Below are 12,871 nucleotides of genomic sequence, written 5' to 3'. Positions count from 1 at the left end.
GGGGGGGGGGAGAGGGACAGGAGTACAGTGTAGTAAATGTACTACAAAGTCAGCATATATAGTGGGCTACTGCATGCTTTCTTCTAACAGCACAGAACCACACTGCAGCCAGGACAGATCTTGGCAATATTGTTGGGATCCGCCCCGCTGCCTGATTGACAGCTGGCTCTACCTCGCCAGAGCCAGGTGTGCCCTCCCCCTCCTCTGCCTGTCCCTCCAATAGGTGCTGAAAGATCAAAGAAATGGGAGGGGGGGTTCCTGCAGGGAGAGGTGACTGCAAGTAGTCATCATAATGTAATTACTTTTGCCTTAAGTTACAGGAAAGAGTTGCATGTTATTATGGCAAGAATGCAAAATTTCATAAAGGCTAACTTCACTAAGCTATGCTTGGAAACTACAGACCAGTCAGCTTGACATCAATAGTATGTAAAATATTTGAGCGGCTAGTAAGGGACTATATTCAAGAAGTTGTTAGCGATAATGGTATCATAAGTAACAGCCAGCATGTATTTATTAAAGATCGTTCTTTTTGGATCAACCTGTTAAAATTCTATGAGGAAATGAGTAGACATGTAGACTTTCAACACTGTACCTAATTGTTTAATTTACAAAATAAGGTCCATTGGTGTAGAACAAATTGTATGTACATGGATAGAAAACTGGTTACAGGAATGTGTGCATAGAGTAGCGATAAATGTCTCATTCTCTAAATGGACTAAGGTTGTGAGTGGTGTGACCCAGGTGTTATGCACTACTTGCATAACACATCACCTTTTCTATTAATCATGTTCCTCCAGAACACAGTATACCCCTGGATATTAAAATCCCAGTCATGTAGGCTATGTGAGCAAGTTTCTGATACTCCAATCAAGTTAAAATGTTCTTCAAGTAGCAAAAGTTCCTGCTTTGACTTTCTGTTTGCCAGACTTCTTGCATGTGAGAACATACATTTTATATTTTATTATTGCTTACTCTTGATTTACAATTTGATTCAGAAAGTCTCTCTGCCATCTAGTTGGAGGCCCATTTCCCTCTCTGTTCCATTCATCTCTATATCTAGTGCCCTTTTTTGACCCTTGCTCACTACATGGTATATTTTTGTCTGATCTGACCCTTACTCAACCCCAGTCTAGTTTAAAAACTCCTCCAACCTTCTAACCATTTGCTCCCCCAACAGAGCTGTACACTCCCCATTTGGACGCTGTCCCTTCAGTAAAATCCAAAAAGCCAACCCAGTTCTTCAAAATCCCCAAATGCCCCTGCTTACACCACTTTCTCAGCCACTTGTTCAGCTCACTAAGCTCCCACGGTCTCTCTGGTGTGGCTCCTGACACAGGAATTATTTCTGGAAACTTTAACTTGAAGGTCCTTTTTTTAAGCTTGCTACCAAAGCCCCTAGTACCTGAGTCCCCAACCACCAGTATCTCTCTTTGCTTATATATATTATAACACATTCCTCGGGTTGCTAACAAAGGTATTCTGGTCCAGCAATGCTAGCTCTGAACTAATATCCCCATTATCATCCAACCGAGCATAGTTATTGGGGTGCATCAACTCAGGGCTTGGTTCTCTAACACTCTTCCCTCTACCCTATCTTATAAATGTAACCCAGTTACCTACCTCTGGATTCCGCACCTCAATCTTTCAACCCTCCTCTACACTTGCCCCAGCCAGCACATGATGGGTGAGGTCCAAACCACTATCCAGGTTGTTAATGCTCTGCAGATTCCTTCTTTAGATCCAGAATCTTAACTTCCAAACCAGCAGCTTGTTTATATATTGCACAATATTATTCACCCCCAATTAGTTGTTCAAGAAGTGCAAACTTAGAGCAGCATATGCACTAAATCACATTACCACTCATGGAAGACATAGTTAGCACTAGCTATATGGGTACAATAAATAATTTGAACACTGCTACAAATTACAACAATTGCATATATTAGTTTTAAAGCCTTGCCTTCCTCTGTTGCTCCTTGTATTGAACTGCTTATGTTGAACTATATCCTTGTATTAAACAATGCACTCAACCCTGCAACGCACTTTACACAGCAAACTTGCACAGCTCAGTACCTGGCTTGCAGTGTTACTTTATTAAAAGCCTCATGCAGCAGCAACTATCAATTGTAGGTGAAGGAATTTAAATGTATGTGCATGCTTTTTTTTTCTTACCCTCACATAACTTTAATCATCATCCACGCATACAAACTGACAATGTATAGATACCAACTAGGTCCTTGTATTAAATTATGCACCTAAGGGTGCCCACACACCTTACAATTATCGTACGATAATCGCGGGAAATCCCGCGATCGTACGATGTTCGTAAGGTGTGTGGAAGCCGTGCGACCTCTACTACGGTAAGGTCGCACGACTTTAAACTTACGGACATGTTTGAAAACCCGCCGAGCATCGTACGATGTTCGGCGGGTTTGTGGCATGTCCGTACGATAACAGCCGCACGGGCCGCTGTGCGCAAGCGCACACTGCCCGTTCGGCATTGCGGTCATCGGAAGCCCGCCCCTCAGGGGGCGTGGCTTGAGATCATCGCAAGTACGATCTGCCTTTGCAACATAGGCAGATCGTACGTTTTTTTAAGTACCTTACAACCATCGCAAGACAAAAGTCTTGCGATGGTTGTAAGGTGTGTGCCCAGCCTAACACATCAATGCACAACAAACCTTGCACAGTTTAGAACCTTGACTGTACTGTTACTAAAATACAAAACTCAGGCAAAGGCATTGTTGTCTCATTTGTGAATCTATGAAGGTTTATTCTTTCCCAAAAGGATTTGAGTAATCTTCTCCCCAGCCCAGAACCCTATAGGACATTTTGCACATGATATCAGGTATTTGAGTATCTGCAGCTAAAAGTGCACTGTATTTTGTATTACTTCTGTGATCATGGTATTGATACTCTATCAATACTGTAGATATGTATGCAGGCTTGACATTTTTTCTTCATGAAGTGAGATGTTCCATTTAGTACTAGGCTGTTTAGGCTCAGTTCACATCATTGTTATGCAGGAGCATGTGCTATGTCGTCCACAATCCTGCATCACATGTTGCAATGTTAGGTGTGCTGCGGTGCTACTGTTTCTCAATGGCACTCACCTAGCCATGACATCATGGTTTAAAGAAGGTGCTTCTACTTAGTGTGATTTCGCTTCAGGAGGCAGTTGCTTCAAATTAATGGTCTTCTCTACCTCAGCGTACCACTTTGCACCCTGCAGCACTGGAGCACAATGGAGTGAATGGGAGCTTAGGGAATTGCTCACAGTAAGCTGCAACAGAATAAGTGATTGCCTTCCTCTCTTGCAGTATAGTTAATCAAACTGCCATCAACTTGGCAGAAGTAGGCCATGGGTTTTGTGGGACATGTAAATAGATACTTTTCCTTCAAAATGTGCAGCAAGTAGAGGTCCTGGCCAAAGGAAAATTTGCTGCAGGTCCTTAGCAGAGAAACCTCACCAAATTCTAGCAAGGAAATAACAAGCCAAGATAAACTTTCAGTGTCACCCCTTAAAGAAAACTCACCATATAATGCTATAAATTCTAAGCACAGGAATGGGTTTGGAACAAACACAAAAATAGATGTTTCCTTTGGTATCAGGGGTGTGTCTAATTATACTTGATTGCAAAGAAATCTTGATGGGAATAGTTTAAAATCCCCTTCCTGCAAAATTACTGGTTTGTGATCAAATTTTTCCAAATCGGGTTACTGACAACCTGCCAAAATTTGGTATTTTATTCTAAGGTTAGGTGGGCAAGGTAATGCAAGGTGTGCCTCCTGTTTTTTGCTATGCTAAAAACATCTGATTGTAGTATGCTATTATAAGCTAATATCTTCTATCTTAAAAAAAATACCGTGTACATCTGTCCTTATTGCATCTTTTGTCATTTTTAAACATTGTTACATGTTATGAAAAAAAATGCACTGTATGCAATGTTTTTAACACAGTGCTACTGTTAGTCCTTGGTGGGTATTTAATACATGCTAGTGTAAGATTAGCTGGAAATAAAAGCTTTTTTGTTTCATTGCTGTAAACGTTGACTAATAAAAAATGTTTTCAGTTCAATTCAGATGCAATCAAGACAGGCTGCACAGCAAGTTTTCTTACTGCTGTTCCATCATGGACATCAATCTTAGCCTGGAGGGACCATCTTTCCGAAAGTGAGAGGCAATTTAGTCTCCATAATATATCAGTTCTAAGTTTCAGCAGAATGTCAAGCGCTGAATTTATATCCAGCCGCATGTTGACGGGGGTTTCACACCACAAGGGAATAGGATCACACCACTAATTTCATTTCATTTAGGAGCTTGACTTAGGAAAGACCTTTTCATCTAATAAAAAAGGTCACATTTTTATTTTACCATCAACAATTTTCTATCGCTTGTCCCTATTGTTTGATTTGATCTTTTTCTTTTTAGCACAAACCACATCTCATGCTTTATTCCTTGCAGGGTGTGAGATCCCCCTTGTGGATCAATAAAATGCTGAGATGTTAGCAAGACTAACGAATCATTAAACATACATTATATGAGGAAATTTATATAGACTGTCACTGACTTTTTTCTTGTTAAATAAAAAGTCACCACACAGAAAAACTGAATTCAACAATATAAAATTTTTTAAATTCTTCAAGTAAACTAGTTTTACCAAAAATCATATATTGTGATTCATTAGTGCTAGGCAATCTTTTATTCATGTTTGGTTTATTGACTGGGACCATATATAAGTCATATGGAACAGCATTCCTTATTTATGTAGGCAGTATCCACCTCACATTCCTGCGTGGTACATTGTCTAGTTGGCATGAATGAAAATGTTATGTCATAGTATATGTTCTCTATCACCTTCCAATATTAAAGTATAAATATGAAGAGGAACCAACTACTCTGCAAGGTGATGATAAGCATAATAGATGCAACCACAGCCATGGCCAGGGGTCATCTTCTGTGGTATAATGCATTTCAAAATATATTTCATATTGAACAAACATACAGTGGTGTGTGATTATTTCCTATGGGCATTTAGCTTCTATTGTCAAGTAAAACGCATTTATCTTTAAAAAATAAACATGAGTGGAACAGGAGAACAAGGGCAGTGCATGGTTCTTATGTAATTATAATGTGTTTTTATCTTATGCTTTATATATTGTAAGGTAACCTAGCCTTTAGTAAACAGCAAGCTATCCTCCAAAGTCCTTGCTTCAATAAAATATTCAATGTTTTGTCCATAATACTTAATATATGTTAATATTGGAAAGATGCCAATTTCTACCATTTGTACCAGTTCGTACTATTTAGCCACTTAATTCAAGTCTCAGACAGCTAAATCTTAAGAAGACCGGAATATTTATACTGATGTCTATATATTAGCATATGAACTTTCTGTGGCAAGATCAAATTTACAAATAGCTTGCAGACAATAGAAGTAATCATGCCAAGACTATATACAAAAACAGATCTGCTTATTGTATTTCATATGTCATTTTAGCTTTTGAAAGCATATTTAAAGACAATTGACCATAGAAGTCATTTTCATCCAACATACTGGGCAAACATTCACAGATTACTGTCCAATTGTAGCCAACACTTTTCTTTATCTTTTTTAGAGCACCGAAACGGAATTTTCAAACTGAAATTGAAACGGAAACCGAAAAAAAATGTATCAGGCTAAAACTGAAAATTTAAAAAAAGTTGATATTTTATTTTTTTGTACCCTTTTCAAAATCATTTTTTAAATATTTATTTTTTTATTTGTAACTTTACTGTTGGGGGCTCTTTGGAAATATCAGGGATCTTAATAGATCCCTGCTATTTCTCTTTTGAAATAGAAAAAGAGATTGAGGTCACAGAGTACTAAATCTCTTTTTCTGCAGCCCGTGTTATGAATGAACAGGAAGCCTCTATACTGAGTGCTCTTGTCCATTCATAAACTGTGGATATACAATAGTATAAGTTACTACATTCACATTCATGAATGAACAGGAAGTGATGCAGAGCACTCCCTGTTCATTCATAATTGGGGACACAGTAAATAACTATTGGGCGGAGCTAGCTGTCACTGCTAGCTCCGCACAATCGTTTGCTATTTACTTTTTTAACTTTTTTCACTGTTTTTCTGTTCTGCTCGGTACCTCTGAGGGACCGAGCAGAACAGCCGAGCCGAATGCCGCTCGGCGGCATTCGGCAATTCACTCACTGCTGTTCGGGATCTTTAAGAATAGCCCGAACAGCAGTGAGAAGCCTGCCGGAGGTTCGGCTCAGCCGATCCGGATGTTGGATCAGCTGAGTCGAACTCCTTCTGCACTTCGGGTCGGCCGAATGTGCTGAGCATGTTCGGCCGACCTGAAGCCACACGAAGCAAGCCGATGTACGGCTGATTTCAGCCGATGTACGGCTGAAATTAGCCTACCAGCCTGAAGTGAATAGCCGAACAGTGTTCGGCTCACTTCACTTCAGATCGTCATTCACTCGGCTGCCCTCGGCAGCTTCGTGAATAGACCCCTATGTTCTCAATTATTTGCAAGCACTTGGTGATCAGTACTGATCGAGTAGCGCTTGTAACAGCTGTCCATCCTGACTTGCCTGTCACAGGAGACTGAGTGGGTGGTGCGGGAAAAGAACTTGATCTCCCTTGCGATCCCCTGCATTACCGGCTCAGCCTCCTGTGACAGCTAACAGCTGTCTCCTCCCTGCTCTCCATCCTGATTTTCTGGTCACAGGAGGCCGAGCGGGGTGGTGCAGCAGGAGAGCTCAGCCTCCTGTGACACTGCCGCTGACAGTGCTCCCCCCTCGCCCCGCTCGGCCGTCTGAAGTTTTCTCTTCTTCCCTCTGGAAGCTGCTCTGTCAGAGTGGACATAGAGCAGCGCGCAACAAGGAGGAGAGAAACCAGGGATGCACCACATTTTTGGCCTGTACATGTTGCTTTTGGCATTTTGCCCAAAGTACCATTTATGGATGATATGTTTCGGCGGCCGAAATATCAGTGCATCCCTAATGAGAAACTCTGTCAGGATAATGCTTTTGATATCCACATAGGGATGGTTTTCCCATACTTTCAGTCCTGATGTCCAACCAGCACAGGCAGAAATTAAAACACACTTTTAGAAGATTGGGTAAGAATTTGAATCTCTGCCTGATTTTTATACTGCATGTATTCAGCTGATGAGATCTCCCCAAATACTTGTGAGGAAACAGGACAGGACGAAAGGGGTAATCTTCCCAAGAAGGGGTAAAATTATTAATGAATGGTCTAACCGTTTCCCATGCTATCCAAAGCTAAAAAAAAAGGATGTTTCTAATCCCACTTTAACACAACTTACTTTACGAGTAAAAAAAGAATGTTGCTAAGTGGTGTTAAAGTGGGATTCAGCAACATTCGTGTTTTTTTTTAGCTTTTGATAGCATGGGAAAGAGTTAGACCCCTTCATCAAAATGTTATCCTTGCTTATGTCTTTCTTGAGAAAATTATAATTATCAGAGCTTGAGCACCTTACACCTACATTATGCAGAGAATACTCCTGTACATTGCCAAATGTATAAATCAGGAGCATATAGGCAAAACACCTTGTGTGCCCTAAAGCAGATCTAAACCCTTCTAGCTTCCTATTTGCCAAGTACGGTGTAATCTTAGCCTCTATTTAGATCTGCAGTTAGCATGGTGCTGCACATATGATCAGCTATGAAAACAGGCATTTAAGGATTTGAACGTTCTGTTACAACCACATTGATATCTGTGACAATTATCACCAGAGGCATGTAGCATACAGTGTGCCTGCAGTGGGTAGGCAGAATGTAAAGTAAAACACTGAAGAAAACATTTAATAACACTTATTAAATGTTTCTAACTTAAGCCACTATTACATTGGTGGGATTAGTTCCACTTTTAGCTTTGCGCATTGTTTAACCATACCATATACTCAGTTGCAGGGCTGCTAAAAGCACTGACATGCTAAGAGGGCTGAAGTGTTGCCAAAGGAAAGGCATTCCAAAAGTGCATACTAAATCTGCAGGGCATGACTGCACCACATTTAATACTTTCTTCATTTGATCCTGCTACCAGAGACAAAGTTACATAGTTACATAGTTACATAGTATTTGAGGTTGAATAAAGACATTAGTCCATCAAGTCCAACCTATTAGGATCTCATTCTAGGAGTACCCGTACCCCTGTATATTACGGTCCCTTAAGAAATCGTCCAAAAGTTTCTTGAACAATTCCACATTATTTGCTGAAATCACCGCCTGTGGCAGTGAGTTCCAGACCCTAACTGATCTTACTGTGAAGAACCCCCTTCGCCCCTTGTGCTGGAATTTTAAGGGAACAGTTTAAAAAAACTGACAGAAAAGGAAAAAGAGTTTTTAAATACTAAAAAAGGGTCTAAAAAGGAAGGGAGACAACAAGTATTCAAAAAATCAAGCACTCAATATATCCCAAACAGTTCAAATCCAAATTTTTTACGCCACTTAGCTCCCAGGCAATTTGTTCGCCAAGCCCTGTGTGAGTTGCTACTCTTTTGTCCAACATGCACCTACCTGCTCTATTCTACAATCTCTTACTCACATCTTCAATCTCTCACTTTCTACTGGCGTCATTCCTACCCCTCTAAAACAAGCATTGGTGACCTATATTAAAAAAGCCCTCAGTGGGGCCCACCAGTCTGAACAATTTGAGACCCATTTCCTTGCTTCCATTTACCTCCAAACTTCTTGAACGCTTAGTCTACAACCGCCTGAGCTGCCACCTTAATGCTAACAACTTCCTTGACCCCTTTCAATCTGGATTTCGTCTGCAACACTCCACAGAAACTGCCCTTCTAAAAACATACTAAACTACTAAAACCAATGGCCAGTACTCTATGCTATACTTTTGTACCTTTATGCTGCCTTTGAACGTGTGAAGGTTTTGTTGCACTCCATATCGGATGTCTCAATAGCGTAGTGACTGCGGATGGCGTCACCTGTTGCATAAATCATTTGTAAGAATGTCACCAGCACTCCAGAAGTCCTTTCAGGATAACCAAGTGTCCATTTATTAAGAACCATGTCAAATGAAGACATGACATTCATTTCACATGGTTCTTAATAGACATGTGCGATTCGTTTCGTTCCGAATCGAAATTCGGACAAATTTTCGGAAATTCGGTGATTCGGATGCATCCGAATTCCAGCTAAAACTAATGCAAACGAATCCGAATTCCCGATTTCCCGAAATTCGTTAGCGGTAGTCCGGTCGAAATTTCGTTTATTGGACGAAATTTCGTTAGCAGCTAAGTGACATTAGAAAAAAAAAATATTTTTTTGTTTTTTTTTACAGTATGCAGAAGATGAAAATAAAAAAAATTGTGAGGTTCACCCCCAATTCATACCAGACCCTTTAGGTCTGGTAGGAATGTTAGGAGGGACTCTCCCCCAAGTTAAAACAAAAAAAGTGCGTAAGGTTCCCCCCAAAATCCCCCTAACAGTCCCCCCTAACATTCCTACCAGACCCTTGATCCGAGCACTGGCCCTGCAGGGCAGGAAAGGGGGCGATGATCGAGCGCCCCCCCCCTTCCTGCGCCTTACCAGGCCACGTGCCTTTGGCATTGGGAGGGTGTCCCTATGCAGATGGGGACAAGGGCCTCTTCCTCACAACCCTGACCCGGTGGTTGTGGGGGTCTGCGGGCAAGGGGGCTTATTTGCATCGGGGTACCCCTTTTAATAAGGGGGCACCCAGATGCTGCCCCCCTTGTGAATGAGTAAGGGGTACTTGTACCCCTACCCATTCAATAAAGGGTTAAATCAAATAGTTAGTAAAAAGTCCAGACTTCTAGATACAATTAATTGAAAAAAAAACAAAGACTCAATTTTTGACTATTCCTTTAATTTAAAAAAAAAATGGCTCCATCGATGTAATCCAGCGTCAATCACGGTGCAGGACCCCCGCTGACCCGCCGCAATAAAAAAAGTCCCGCCGCACGACCCCCATCCGAAACCGACGAAAACTCGCCGCAAAAATGACATTTAGGGGGTGATTTACTAACCTAAACACACACACACACCAGGTGTGTGTGATTTTCACACAGCAAAACGTATTTATCAACCAAAAAGTCTCTAAAAGCATATTTCCACTAATGCCATATATGGAAAAATCATGCACATGATTCATATATAATGCTGCTTCACAGTTTAGACAAAAATGGTTAGCTCATGCATTTACATTCCTTGCATTCATCAACGCAAGCAACACAACATAGAGCTAATTTACCCAACATCACCTTGGAATTCCTTCAGGGCTTTGCACAACACACCTGCTGGGTGTGTACACACTACAAAGGTGTTTAGATTCCACCCATAGATCATGCTGGGAGGGAACACACTGCAGAGGTGTATACACGTTCGTGGTGTGTTTATAAGGTTAGTAAATCAACCCCTTAATGTCTATGTTGCAATGATGGTAAGGTCTACATTGCAACAATGTAGTCTAATAAGCTTAAGGGATACATGCAGGCACTTTGCAAATAAAATCCTCTAGGCTGCAATATTTGGGTGCAGTAACTGCAGTGCTCACTGGCAGATTGCTAACAAATGAAAGAAAATCCAATTATGGCGCTGAAGTAAAGCTGCTAATAGATGAATACATTCCCAATTACAGTGCTGAATTGAAGACTGCTAATATATGAATGAAATCCAAGTTAAACTTTAGAATTATAATCTTCTAATAGATGAATAAAATACCAGTTACAGAGCTAAAATACCAGTTACAGTTACCAGTTACAAGTTAAACTTTATAGAATTATAATCTTCTAATAGATGAATAAAATACCAGTTACAGAGCTGACTTGTAGATCGTAACCTGAACGGACTGCGCACATGAGAACTGTAGCCCATAAAACACATAGGGTTACATTGGGAGATGCATTTTTAGTGCAGGAGCGTACGGATTAGGTTAGCACAGAAAACGGACGTCGTGTGAACAGGCCCCAAAGGGCAACATTAAAAAATAGAAAATTCTTTGAAATAACATGCTTTGGAGATATCATAGACCTGCACATGAAATTGCATACTGATTTTAATGTGCTCCTGCAAAAGTGATATTGAGAAGAAAAAAAAAATATTTCCACTAAATGAAAATTATTGGCTGGCTTTGTTCTCCTTGGGAAGAACAAAGCAGCGAGCAAGTGTTTCCACCCCCCTCCCAAACCATACCAGACCACATGCCCTACTATACCATATAGTACCAGCAGTGCAAGTAAAAAAAAAAAAGAAAAGGCAAGTTCAAAGCAATAAGGAACACTAAGCAATATGCGCATAATGTACGTACAGATAAAATCGCATAAACTATTTGAAAAAAAATGCTGCACAAATTTTACAAACGTGCATTTGATTGTGCTACATGTTCGGGTACAGTTGGCCATTTGTTATTACCAGTAAGTACGAGCAGCAGACATGCCATGCCACATGTTCTCTGATTGTGAGCTCATCACCATTACAAAAGTATGAACATGCAATATAAACATGATTTCTTTTGTCTCACCATTTGGCCCTGTTCTCATTGTCTTGTGTATCTACATTTAGGCCAGTACTTGTCTAGAACATGTGGTGCTAGGGTCACCAATTGACCAGCATGCCACTAGAGGTAGCAACATATCCGAACCGTCAAGCCCAAGAGAGACCCAAGGACTCATTAATTGCCAGGGGACACAGGTGAAGGGGAAACTTCATTGCTCAGACCCTCCAAAGTGAGACCCCTAGCCTTCACCCAGTCCACCCAAATCCTATCAAACTTACGGAGGCAGTTGCGACTCATGTAAGTTAATTTATAGAGCAGTAGCATTCTATCCACATCTAACCATTGCCCTACCATGGGAAGAGTATCTAGCTTCCATCTAAGAACAATCTCCTGGCAAGAGTAAAAAGCAACAAACAAAACAAGGAGTCTGCTAGCCCTAGAAGCTGATATAGTATCCACACTTCCCAAGAGAAATATCAAGGGGTCAGCCCCCAGTTCTAAATCCGTAACAGCATTGATTGTAGAGACCACAAAAGCTAGTAGGACTGAAGCCTCCGACAGGACCACACCATATGCATAAAAGTGCCAACCTCCATTCTACACCTGTTGCAATGAGCATCTGTATAGAGCTGTAAATAGTTACCAGTCTGGAAGGAGAATAGTATTCCCTATGTAAGAACTTCAGCTAAAGAAATCTCTCCCTAGGAGAGAGAACCGCCGTCATATATGCACACAGGTTTCCCAAGCATCCTCCGACAGCTAGGGAATGTCCGTCTTCCATTTCTCAAATAAGTGGGGCAGTGGGGGATTAGCACCACAAGTCAAGCAGAAGTATAGCGACGAGAGAGGTTTGAGGTTTATCAGAAAACGTTCAATACAGTCAGATTCAACAGCCACCGGGCTTGGAAATTGAGACCTAAAAGCATGTTGCAGTTGCAAATATCTGAAAAACATGACAGTTGACAGGTCAAATTCAGTGTGGAGACTATCAAAGCCCACCAACACCCACTCGGCATAATATGTCTGACAAGCTTTATACCATAACGAGTCCAAACTTGGGGATCAGGGATAGAGTGAAAATGCCCCAAACGAAGGTTACCCCATAAAGAAGTATAAGCGGAAATAAAATCAGGCTTAACCAGCTGCTCTCTCGTCGTAGCCCACACCACCAACGTGGTACACATACATTTGATGACTGCAGTGTTGGATTCCGGACCCCGGAGAACCAAGTTGCTAAGTTCCGCATAGGAGCCTAAAAGGGCCACCTCAAGGTTGACACCCCAGTTATCTTGATCCTGAGCGAGCCACCACCTTACCGTCACCAAAGCCATCTAGTAATAGGATGGAAAACAAGGTAGGCCCAGCCCCCCT

Source organism: Nanorana parkeri, unplaced genomic scaffold (genome assembly GCF_000935625.1).
Source record: "Nanorana parkeri isolate BGI_ZX_2015 unplaced genomic scaffold, ASM93562v1 scaffold168, whole genome shotgun sequence".
Lineage (NCBI taxonomy): Eukaryota > Metazoa > Chordata > Amphibia > Anura > Dicroglossidae > Nanorana > Nanorana parkeri.
This window is presented reverse-complemented; position numbering follows the sequence as displayed.